The following is a 13,604-nucleotide window of genomic DNA, read 5'->3' as shown; positions in this document are numbered from 1 at the left end:
GATCAAATATACTGGAAGCCCTTGAATAATGGTGCTGACAGAAGCCCTGCAGGTAAGAACAGGAAATTCAAACTCAGAATACAAGTCAAGGAAAATGGATGCGGCTCAAGCAGTTAGGCTCCTGTTTACCATATAGGAAGTCCAGGGTTCGATTCCCAGGGCCTCCTGGTGAAGGCAAGCTGGCCCATGTGGTGAGAAATAAATAAATCTTAAAAAAAAAAAAAAAAGAATACCAGTCAATTTTTATTAAAACAAATCTCTGGTCCTCCCAGAATGGAAGAAGCCCAATGTAATAAAAATTCCAATAAGTATCTGGTTAGACTCCAGAAGACCAGTGCCAGCATTGGTCTCTGTTGCTGGTGGGTTGTACATTTGTCAGCAGTGGGTAGCTTACCAGCCTTGTTAAGTGTAAGTAGCAGGCCATGCTCATGGGCCTGCACAAAGGATTCATCTCTCCAGAGGGCCCCCCAACTCATACACCCATCATGCCAGCATAGACAATGGCACAGGCTGGCTGATGTCAATTAGCCAAGTCATTCTGTCTTTATTACCACTATCTGAAAGAAATAATATGTTGCTCACATATGTAATTTTTTAAAAAATTCTTTCTTAAAACAATAGATACTATTGAGACATTTCAACAAATACATAGTAAATTTAATAAGAATACAGTTGTTAAAGTCATTTGATACATACATGTAAATGTGATGAATCATCATTAGTTTATAGAACACTTGGAAGAAATAGAAGGCAATTATTTTAATGATTTTGTGTTCTTTGCCAATGGTTATTAGTTGCAGACATCTGATTTTTCTTGAAACAAAAGAAATGCCACATATATAATTTTAAATTTTCTAGTAGGTGCATTTAAAATGGTAAAAAGAAACAGATAAAATTAATTTTAATGTCATTCAACCCTACATATCATAAATATTATCATTTCAATTTGTACTTAATATAAAAATCACTACTAATATTTTCCATTTTTAAAAACTGCTAAGTCTTTGAAATGCAGGGTACAGTTATTGCACACTTCAATTTGGACTAGCCTCATTTTAATGTAGCCAGTGGGGAGACTACTGAATGGTGCAGGGCCATATTGTTGTCTAGTGCCTGTGGTAGAAGTTCTCTGGTGAGTGTCAGCATGTGATATGAAGATCTTCACTCTTTGTGCCTACTCTCATATGTCCACCCATATGCTTTTACCCCAGAATTCCTTGTACCCAATCTTCTAATCTCTCTTCAGACCCCTGACCAACCAATCAGGTTAGTCACCACTACCCATACATATTTTAACAGAGTCACTTCTCCTTCCAAACAAAGTAAATGACCACCAAAGTGCTGCCCATTTTAAGGATTCTCTTTAGCCATTATCTTTCAAGATTACTACTGAATGAGGCTACAGTGCAGCCACCATATATTTTCAACTTGCATCCACATACCAAAGCAGCCCATCCATAATGAAAATTTGGCTTTGTCATCCTTCATCAGTTGGCCAAAAGAAATCCTCCACCTGTAAAAAGAAGGAGCTAAAGGAGAGGTTTGGGTACAATTGTTGGATGGCATGGACAATGGCACTTCCTGCTCGTGCAGCTTCCTTTTGCCTGGCAGTCCTCTTCATGTTTGATACCAGTTTTTCTATTTCCACCTTACAATGGATTGTTGTGAGGCCTTAACTCACTGACTCTGTTAGAACTCAGTTCAGGGAAACGGACTTTGGCCCAGTGGTTAGGGCGTCCGTCTACCATATGGGAGGTCCCCGGTTCAAACCCCGGGCCTCCTTGACCCGTGTGGAGCTGGCCATGCGCAGCGCTGATGCGCGCAAGGAGTGCCTTGCCACGCAAGGGTGTCCCCCGCGTAGGGGAGCCCCACGCGCAAGGAGTGCGCCCGTGAGGAGAGCCGCCCAGCGTGAAAAGAGAGAGCAGCCTGCCCAGGAATGGCGACGCCCACACTTCCCGTGCTGCTGATGACAGCAGAAGGGGACAAAGAAACAAGACAAGACGCAGCAAATAGACACCAAGAACAGGCAACAACGGGGGGGGGGGGGGGGGGGGAGATTAAATAAATAAATAAATCTTTAAAAAAAAAAAAAAAAGAACTCAGTTCACAATACGTAATTCTAGAGCATGGTCACTTTGTGCCCCGTTGTCAGGCACTCAGTCCCTACCAGGCCTCAATGTAAGGAGTTATTTTCAAAAGCATATAAATTAAATGGCAATGCCTTGATCCAGAATCCCAGAGACTTATGGGTGATCTACCCCATGGTTTGCCATAAACTCCACAAAACTTTTCCTGCTACCAGTGCCTGTATATCCCATTCAAAGCTGGCAGCCTTTCACATTGCTAAGGATATGGAACACAGCAATATTCCCAGATATGGACTAAGCTACTTCCAGAACTGGAAGAGCCTTACCAAGCTTCGTGCTCACCTCTTCAAGGTGGGAGGTGCAATATGTAATATTTATTCTTTTACTGTGAAGCACATGTCCTGGAACTCCCCAGACTATAGGATGCCTAAAACTTATATTGATGGGGCAGACCCTGACTCTTCAAATGGTTTATCTCCTTTCCTCTGGAGCACCTGTGTCTTTCCAAGGCTTCTAGCATGCTGGCCACTTACTGCTCATCTGACCTGGTTAGCATAATATCATAAATGGAATGGTATCATACAGATGTTCAGATAGTCCAGATTACTTGGTACTATATTATGAGAAAGTAAAAACCAAAAATATATTACTGTCCATTCCATATGAATGCAGACAATGACTGATCCTCTTTTCCAACTGGAATAAAAAAGAACATATTTGTCAAACCAATGGCCTCAAAAACTCAAGTAGCAAAGATGCTACTTCTGGCACAGGGACTTCAATTAGGGATATCACTTAGTTGAATTAATGATAATCCACTCTCATTTTCCAGGATGTATCTATTTTCTGAAGTGGCTAGTCACTACATTAAGGTGACATAAATGGGGATATGATGTGGACCACCATTCTTGCATCCTTTAGATCCTTAAGGGTTGCACTAATTTCTACTGAACCCCATCCTGAGATGCAAACTTGGTTGTTGTTTTTTTTATTATCTTGATGAGGGGGATGGGGGCAGGAGCAGTTTCAGAGACTTCTGCTTGGCTTTCCCTACTACTATAGCCTTTTCCCACAACCCAAAGGCCCATTGTCAGGATTGCCTTGTATACCAAATATGCAGATTCCAATTATGCAGGAGGGAAGGGGAAATGACCACTGGATGGATCCACAGATCCAGTAGACTTCCTGTAAACCAGACCAACTCCATGTATTTCCTGGTTCTTATATGCCCATGTTCTAACAGGAAGTCCATGGTGAGGTTTCAGGTCTCCAGGTATCAATATCAGCTCAGACTCAATATCAAAAAGTCCTCCAAATGTTTGGGTCTTCCTTTCTACCCTGTACACAGCTACCCAAGTAAATGATTATAGATCCCTTCTTGGAAAGACTGAGGGAATCATTATACTATATCCTTACATGGTGTGTGTGTCTGGGTCTTTCCTCCTAGGGATTTGATCTCCTGTTTTGTTTTGTTTTGTTTTGTTTTTGTAGATTGTATTTTAATTTTAATTTTAATTTTTTAATTATTTTTTATTTTTAAAGAGGCTTTAGATTACATAATGTTACATGAAAAACATAAGGGATTCCTATAGGCCCCATTCCCTCCCCCTCCCACACTTTCCCACATCAACAACATCCTTCGTTCATGTGCTACATTTGATGAACACATAATGAAGCATTGCTACTAAGCACGGACTACAATTTAATCAAAGTTTACACTCTGTCCTGCACAATTTTTTAAGTTATGACAAAATATACAATGGCCTGTATCCATCACTGCAATGTCATGCAGGACAACTACAATATCCTGAAAATGCCCCCATATTATACTTATTCTTCCCTCTCCCATCCTTCAGAACCTCTGGTGGCCACTGCCTTTATATGAATGATAAAATTTCTCCCATTGCTAGAATAATAATAAGTCTACTTTAGTCCATTGTTCATTTCCCAATCTTGAATATTTGGGATGGTGATGCCCACTCTGCTGCTAATTGAGAGGGCAGATGGATGGAACTATCTTGCTTGCAGTTGCAGACACTTTCTGTTCCTTGGGGTGGGCACTGTCCTTCATCATCTCCTTGTTAGTTTTCTTGGGTAAGTCCAATGAACTGGAGAGTAGGTGTTGCAAATCTGCTGAAATTCAGGCTCAACTGGCACATAGACGATTAAAGATTTAATAGGCCTTCTCTTTGGTCAGTATGTCCTGGTTCTGAAAATTAAGTCCAACCTGGAAAGTGGGCAAAGGGTTTTGATATTTCATTTGAGTGACTACCCTGAGGTTCCTAGTCATTCATCCTAATTTCTTATGATGGTAAACATTGAAAAATGCCCCTGTGGATGGCCCATCTATTTTGGTCCTAGGAACAACAGGTTTTATTATTTATGTCCATAACACTCTGTGAGTTATGCCTCCTTGGCTGCCATTATGACTCTGATGCTCATTATGATAACTGCTTCCACCCAGCTATTAGCTTTAAGTACCACTACATGTACTCAACTGTTTTGGGATCTGATCATCCCTATTGGACTTCTACCTTGTGCCTGGGGACATAGGTCTTCCACATACCACTCGTGATGGAGTCCACATTGCTAGCCACATGGCAAGTGATCCAGCTCCAAAATTCCATCTTGGTATCAAATGTTACGGATTGGGGTTTCTAGAAGCAGACCCTGAAACTGAGTTTGACTGACAGGTTATTTATTAGGTAACAACACCTGTGGAGGCGAGGAGGCCAAAGCAAATGAACAGGGTGAGAAGTCAAACTGTGATGCAGGCCAGATAGAGCCTCAGCTCACCCCCGAAGGAGCTGTCAAGCCTCTATGGTCCATTGCAGCTGGTACCCTATGGGCCAAAAATGCCAGGTCTTTTTAGCTCCTCCCATGGTCAGTCACTGGTTCCCCAAGTAGGCATGTCTATGCCGCTGAGGCCATCCCTAAAAGATGGACAGCAAGTCTTCCCTAAAAGGACTCTGCGTGGAGCATTTCCATGTTCAGCCAGGTTAGGATTCAAATGAAGGAGGTAAAGATTTGATTCTCTATCCAAGAGAATTCAGTGTAACAGTTAAGAGCTAAACGTGAAGTCTCAAACTTAGATTTAACAAATGAGCACAGCCCCATATTTGTCCTTTATAACAGCCAGGCTCCAGGTGGAGTACTGAGTTCAATTTCAGCTACTTGCAGTTTAAGAGGAATATTCAGTTTCTTACTAGAATGTGTTCAGAGGACAATGATCAGAATAGTGAAAGTCTTGTAGAAGTTGAGAGAGGTTCAATTATTTGCATATAGAAAGACCAGGACTCAGGAGTGATTTTGAGAAGGAAAATGATTTATTGAAGGCTGGCTGGACTCAGGAGCTTTCTGTTTCAAACCCGAGCCTCAAACAAGATTTTCAAGTGCCTTTTATACAGGGTGGGAAGTCAAATGGTGCTTTTATCACAGAAAACTACTTTCTTGTTAGTTGAGTGTTTGCTTGAGTACCAGGTAGGCTTTGAATGAACATATCACCCACATTTCAGGTGAGCTTGAATTAGCATCTTGCCCGCATTCTGTCTGGATGTGACTTTGAATACACATTCAGTCTTACATCTTTTCTGAACATCCAAACCCCTATCACTTAAATGGATTTCTAGAGACTAGGCACACTTGGATACAGAATTAGATGATTTTGAATTTGTGCACAGGCTATATTATATTTCCCATTCGAGGCCAAGTCCAAGTTCCCTTAAGCTTCGGCATCACCACCATCAGAGTTTCCCCGGACTCATGGTATGTATATAGAGTTTGCATTGCTAAATTGCCTCCCAGGACTGGAGTCATTGCCATGGTCACCAAGGGCAGGACTGCAGCCTTTCACTGTCCCACACCCACAAGTCAGGACACAAAGGGACGAACAGCCTCCCACCTATAGCCCACATCCAAAGGACTAAGAGCCACAAGAGGACTAGTTAAAAGAAGTGAAGTTTACACTGAATAGTAGTTTACTTCAGATACCAAAAGTGGCTTGAGAGATTCTCTGTGGAATCAACAGCTGAGAGTCTAGGAGGGCAAAATTGGCAAAATACAGGAAGAAGAATTGTAATAATTGAAACCAAATGGAAAAGCAGGGCAGGTAGAAGGTAGCCAAATGAAGGGGGGAAAGGCATTTCTGGCCAAATACCTATTGCAGGCAACTGAGTCAAGTTCAGATTGCCCTAATATAAAACCACAAGAGAGTTGCAAAAAAAGGAGAGTAAGCACAAAGGCTATGTCAGATCATAAAGTTCCTGTCACCCTTAGGATTTTGTATAAAGCAGCTAAGTGGCAACCAGCTTGAGATTTTAAAAGGGTACATCTGACAGCAAGTCAGAGAGTGGATTAGAGGTGGGGTCAAGGCAGGAAGCTGATGAACTAATTAAAAATATCTATGATCAGTGGGTCCATGTCTGTCTTGTTCATCATTGTATTTACAGTACCCTCCATTTTACTGCATGATAGAGCTATTGAATGACAGATCAGGGAAAATATCTAAGTGGTCTGAAGTAAGACAGGACATTGGCAATATAGAAGAGGTGAGAGGTTCCAAAGATATATAAAAGGCTGAATGGAGATTAAAGGAGAGGAAGGAATCAAGGATAATAGATTTTTAGATGTGCACCTTGTGGTACATATACTTGCTTTCAACTGGAAATACTAAAGGAGTAGGTGAAGGGAGGGAAAGACAGACAATGAAATCTAAGGTTTGTCTAAGAATCCATGATTAGGAGCCATCTATTGTTGATATTTCTCCACAAAGTCTTTACTAATGTGCTTTCTGAAAGACATTTCCTGTGCACAAGTTCCCCTTGATGCCACCCCCTGTCAGTATGGAAGAGCCTTGGCTTCTTTGTCAAGTTTTCACTGATAAAGCAAGCCAATTACTGAGATCATTCAGATGAAAATTTTACTTTTGCCTGAATTAGCCAGAGAATTGAAGCATAAATGGACCTTTTCACTTGACTGATTGAGATAATTGTCTCAGTTTTCCAGGGAAGACCTATAGCTGAGATGCTGTGTTTGGTCACCAAGACATGTTCGTAAAATGCATTATTGATCTTTCTAGAAACAACTATGCTTGGCCAGGTGCCACACTCAAACACTTGTCCTTATCTCCTCAGTTATCTGAAACAATGCAGAGAAATGCTGTACCTCAGAAAACTCCAAGCTTGAATTCTTTCATTTTTGTTCAGTACTAAGCCACATCTGCTTAGGGCTCCAGAAGAGGTAGAATGACATCTAGGGGAGTCAGAGAGGAGGTTGCAGGGCAAGACATTGGTTCAGTGGATAAGATGCAAGAAGTGAGAATTAGCTCCAGGTGCATGGGAACAAATGGCTTTTCTTGAAAGAAGTGGGTAGGTGGACTTGAAAGAAACATGTAATTTGCATTTATTATTGGAAGAGTGAGGGGAGTTAATAAGGGGACCTGAGGAGGGGCAGACAATTAAAGCAGCAGCAGGACTCAGAACAGAGCCTCTGGCCTGGATCCTATGTAATAGAAGCCTTTTCTAACAGCATGGGACATGGGATATCAAAAGATACGGAAGAAACAGCACAGCATCTGAGCTTTTCTGCTGCATTTACTACCCATGGCCTGGCGCCATTACAGCCTGGGAGGGTATAAACGAAGAATGGGTAAGAGTGACCTCTAAAATTCACTAAACAGCAATTCGTACATTAGAAAAGCCCTCACGAAATCTATTTCAGGGAGGAAAGGTTGTCATGTAAATGTATCTATAATCACTTTGTAATGGCTCCCCTTACTGGCCAGCAGGCAGAACGACCTAGATGCTGCGAGAAGTGAAGATGGCATTGAGACGTCCTACTTCATTTCTAAGCTTCCTATATAATGTTTTAAAATATATATATATATACTGCTAAAGTAGATTTTATTTCCAGAATATCTAAGTAAAAGAAAGGAAACCTCAGCTATGGCAGTTATAAAATCCACCAAAATTACACTTTTATTTATTTGTTCCCAATGAATGTTTTAAGACTCCGTTGTTAGAATTTGTGAGCATAAAATAATATTACTCTTCGATAGCTCAGCTGGTAGAGTGGAGGACTATAGGCTACATACATAAAATAATATTACTGCTTTAATTTTAAATTTAAAACATTTTACATCACATCTAATTCAAAACTATTTGAATTAGCTTCATTTGAATAAGCTTCATTTCTTTGCGAGTCTATATGCTTACAGTACTGAGGCTGTCATTGTTCAAAGCAATCTTGAATTTTTTGTTGTCTGGAATATCTTCAGTTATGGAAAATACTAAGACTTTAAATGTGTATTTAACTTTTTGTAATATCCATAAGTCAATCAGAATCAACTACGTTGAAAAGGGTGAACTAGTGAGGTTAAACCTTTGTAGGTAAAATAATGAATAAAGATAGTGTATATCTACTAAACTGTTCCCCAGGATTCCCAAAAATAATCTTTAAAATATCAAGTAATGTATTAAGTATATATCATACACCCCCTCACAGGATATGCATGTTGTTATTTATTTAAACATAAGAACTGGAATATTTTGAGAAACATTTTTCTTGAATCTATATATAGACATTATCAGAATTCTTTATATGTATTTTGTCATCAAGAAGTTCAAGGAAACCAATTTTGTTGCTGGCACCGGATTAAAATTTTTTTTTTTAATTTTTATTTTTTTATTGACTTTGTAATAATATTACATTAAAAATATATATGTGAGGTCCCATTCAACCCCACCCCCCCCACCCCCCCTCTCCCCCCCCCAACAACACTCGTTCCCATCATCATGACACATCCATTGGATTTGGTAAGTACATCTCTGGGCACCTCTGCACCTCATAGACAATGGTCCACATCATGGCCCATACTCTCCTCCATTCCATCCAGTGGGCCCTGTGAGGATTTACAATGTCCGGTGATTACCTCTGAAGCACCATCCAGGGCAGCTCCATGTCCCAAAGACGCCTCCACCTCTCATCTCTTCCTGCCTTTCCCCATAAACCAAGATTAATAAGACAAATCATACTGGCATGGGGCGAAAAATCATACCATTTTTTATTTATGCTGCTCCTGCAGTAGATAGGATATTCTTAAAATGAACCATTTATTGAAATTGTTCGTGTTCATCTGCTTTTTCCTTTTATTTTAGTATATGCACTGTATTAGGAGGTTCTAAGTTATGCACAATAACAACCCCCCAAATCGCAATGGCTTAAACAAGTTTTCACTTAGGTCCATCTTAAATAGGTGAGGAGCTCTGCTGCAGGTCTTTCTCCCACACAGGAACCAAGGCCAAAGGAGCTTCCACATCTGATGCATTGCAGGCAGTGGGGAGGAATGTAGCTAATCATGTGCTGGTTCTAGTACTTACATTGTGTTCGCCAAATAAATCACATAGACAGAAATGGAATTGCACTTTACTTTCTATTGACCTAATGGAGTCCCAACAACGATGCTTAATCTTCCATGGAGTAAAAGGAGGTTGAATAATTCTATCCTCCCGTGTGCCTAGAAGAACAGAAATATTGGCAAATAGCACCAATAACTATCATATTTAAAGTAAATGAGGGACTTAATTTTGATCCAGGTAAAGGGGACATTGCTTCTTAGTTGGGAATCAAATACAGCAGCAGGATACAGTGAAATGCAATTCATATTTTGAGTTTTGTTGTTTTATTGTTTTTATAACAGAAAAAGCCCTAAATTTATATTTGCTGATTTGTTGCAAAGTCTGACCTGCTTTCCAAGTGTTACTTTTTACTGAAATAAATTTTGTTTAAATCGTGCTTTCCAGGAATTTCACAGTCATTGATTGATTAGACTGGTTCGGACCCCTCAGGATGGATGTGGCGAGTAGGGCAATGGCAGCTGCTCTCAGGGCTCCAGCCTCCATCCTGACCAGCGCCATGGCGACAGCTGCTAGCAGGACCCGACAGGGAGCTGTCTTTATATCAGACAGTGTGCCATCCCCAGCCTCTCAGAAATAAAGATAATGAACTCTTTAGCCAGGGTGCTTCTGCTTACTAACCTGACGGACAGGTTTTTCTTGCTCAAATTGTCAACTGCCGGATGTCAGCTGGGACAGACAGTCTCTGTTTTATTTTTCCTCCTGACCTCTTCCTCTCAGCTTTTTTTTTGTATTATACTCCACCTTTTTTTCCCATTTTACAGATAGATAGCTTACAAAAACGTCAATTCACAAATTTATTTATAATAGAGAATCCAAAGAAATAGGTCCTCTAATACAGTGCTATCCAGGAGAACTCTCAAAGATGAATGACAGCATTCCATATCTGCTCTGTTCAGTGGGGTAGCCACTAGCCACACGTGGTTTTTGAGAAATTGAAGTGTAGCTACTGAAACCGAGGGACAGAATTTTTAAATCTATTTCATTTCCGTTTATTTTCACTTTAGGTAGCTCATGTGGCTAGGACAATTGTAGTGAACAGCAGCATTCAAGAATCCTACTCAAGCCAGGGGAGTGTGCCACCTAAGCTGGTCAGAGAAGAACCCCAATTAGCAGCCTCCTCTCATGCGAAGTAGCATGCTTACCCAAAGCAAAGGAATGTGATTGCTGCGTAAAATATGCCTTGGCCTGAACCATTAGCTCTTGTAAATTTAATTATGCAGTAAAGAGATAGGAGGAAAAAGAGGCATGATGGATCTGAGCTGTTAACAGGTAATAATCATCTAGAAGCAAACCTTAAAAGGGTAAGCTATCACTGCCCCTAAATAATACATTAGCCACATTACTGTGATTGTGCAAAGGAACCAGATCCTAACTAGTCCCAGATTTTAACTAGTTAATTCTATTACTTAGAGAACCACTTAAGAGGTAATTTTTTCCAAAAAATTACTTCTTGGTAAAGCGTATCTTTAAAGAGGGGGATAATGGTATTTTTCTGTGTGTTTGCTAATATGACATGGCCTTACTCATTTATTCCTTTTAACAAATCTATAAATTAGGATTATTATGAACATTGTGAACATGAGGAAACTGAAGCTTAGTAGGGTTAAGTGCCTCAGGTTTCCCAGCTAATAAATGTGGGAGCCAAAATTCCATCAAACCCTAGTCTGTCTGTTATCAAAGCCGGAGTTCTTTCTATTAAATCCCACTGGAATGCTAAAATCCTTCCCAACTCTATGCATCACTGAAGTGAGTGCCATGCATTTAAACTTAGTAAATGAGCTTTTATGTGCCCAAAAGTAGAATTTCTAACTGTACTCCATTTTTTAAAACATGATAATAACTCTAACTATTGGACATTTCCTAACCTGGACCCATCAATGATGGCCTAATTCAATAACTTCTAATCCTGGCTTCACATTAGAATTATCTTTTTTTAATAGAATGTATTTAAAAAATTGATGGCAGAGATGCTTCCGAAACCAATTATATCAGGATTTCTAGGACTGAGGCACCAGGGCAGCTTATTTTTAATTCCTTTAAGTAATTCTAACATGTGGTCAATGCAGAGACCCACTGTCCTGATGCACAAGATATGGAAGTTGCACAGACCTGCCTATGCTAGAACTTCATGAACCTTCCTCCTGGAGAACACCCCATGACTTCTTGGTTAGCTCTTTTATTTTGTAGATTCATGCTGGGGAAACTGTCAAGTTGAAATGAGCAAGGCATCTCACCCAAAAAAGCCTCTCTTCCTGAAGACTAATTAATTGTGCTGCAAAAGAATCTCTTTCAGTGTCCTTCAGGGCTCAGGGACCTCTGACATGTGCAAGACTGGAAGGAAAGTAGTCCAAAAAGGATAATTATCTGACGCGGGAAGTAAGGATTTGCCAACACTGTTCTGGAAACTTTTCCATTGTACACGGGTTCAGTAGCAATGCATGTCCGCATTGCAGCAGGGTTTAAAAGGCTCCCTTGCTGGCAGGCAACGAGATAGAAAAGTAGGTATTATGAGCAGAGATTCCCTCATGGAGCAAAGGAGTTTAACAACAAGGGGGGGCTCCTAGACTAGAAGAGTAGGCTTGCCTATACACTCACACCTAAACCAACTGCCTTTTCTTTTTTTTTGGTTTTTCATTTTTTAATGAAATTTTATGCAGAGAATGTTCTTTTACAAAGGAAGGGCAATTATAGATCACAGCTTAGTAGCCTCCAACATAGTATAACTCTCACATGATTTTAAAGAGCTCAATGTTTATCTTAAAATAGTATTTCACCCTTCTACTCATCCTTAAAAATCATCAGTGATTTGCCATTTCTTACAGCAGTGATTCTCAAACCTTAGGAAGTTTGTTTAAAATGCACATTCCTGGACCCCACTCTCAGAGGTCTGGGATAGGTTCCATGTGATATCTGTATATTTAAAAAGGACTGAAGCAAATATGATATAGGTGTTTTGTGGTAGGCTGGAAAGTGCTCCCTGTACCAACCCCTCAAAAATGTCCATGTTCAGATCCCTGGAATCTGTGAAAAGGTTACCTTATATGGCAAAGGGACATTGTAGATAAGATTGATTACGTTAGTATTTAGGAAGATTATCCAGGTGTGCCCAATTTAATTACAAGGGTCCTTGTAAGCAGGAGGGAAGAGGATCAAAGTCAGAAAAAGGAGATGTGATAAAGGAACAAGAGGTTGGAAAAATATACTTTGAAGGTGGAAAAGGGGGGCATGAGTCAAGGAATGTAGGTGACTCCTAGAAACTGAAAAAGGCAAGAAAACAGAAAAAAAAATGGATGTTTTCATTCTCTCCTGAAGCTTCCAGAATGAATACACATCTGCCAACATCTTAATTTCAGAGTTTAGACGTCCAGAACTGTAAGAATATAAATTTGTGATATTTTAAACCACTATATTTGTGGTAATTTTTTAATACGAGTTAGAGGAAACTAGTACAGTTGTTTTAGCTTCCAAGTTTGACAATGGTTCAAACAATGGGAATTTATTGGCTCCCATCTTGAGGTTAGAAGAGGTCCGAAATCAAGAAGTCAGCAAGGCAACAATTTCTCCCTGAAGCTGTGGCAGTCTGGTTTGGCTGCTGGTGTACATTTATAATTTTCGTACATGTGATTCTTCTATTCCTTTTATTTGAACCTATAATTAGCATTATACCCATTAAATATATGTCCCAGAGACTTAAATCTTCTGGCTGTAAGAACTACTCCAGGTGAGCCCTGAATCTCAGCAAAGTTGCTGCCAACACTTACTCTCCACTTCATCAGACTCACCCAGGACAACGAACAAAAGGATGTTGATGGACAATACCCATCTCAAAACACAGAGTGTCTACAACTGCTAGCAAGACAGTTCCATCTATCTACCCCATGGGATCTAAGCCCCTCTCAATCAGAAGTAGAGTGGGCCTCACCATCCCAAAATCCTCAGGATAGAGGAACAAAAAAAAAAACATAAGGGGGGAAATGCAACTATGCGCTAAAGTAGACTTATTATTATAATAGCAGTGGAAAAATTTGTAACATTGCTATAAAACAGTGGTCACCAGAGGTTCTGAGGGAAGGAAGAGGGAAGAATAGATGTAACATGGAGC

Source organism: Dasypus novemcinctus, chromosome 7 (genome assembly GCF_030445035.2).
Source record: "Dasypus novemcinctus isolate mDasNov1 chromosome 7, mDasNov1.1.hap2, whole genome shotgun sequence".
Lineage (NCBI taxonomy): Eukaryota > Metazoa > Chordata > Mammalia > Cingulata > Dasypodidae > Dasypus > Dasypus novemcinctus.
This window is presented reverse-complemented; position numbering follows the sequence as displayed.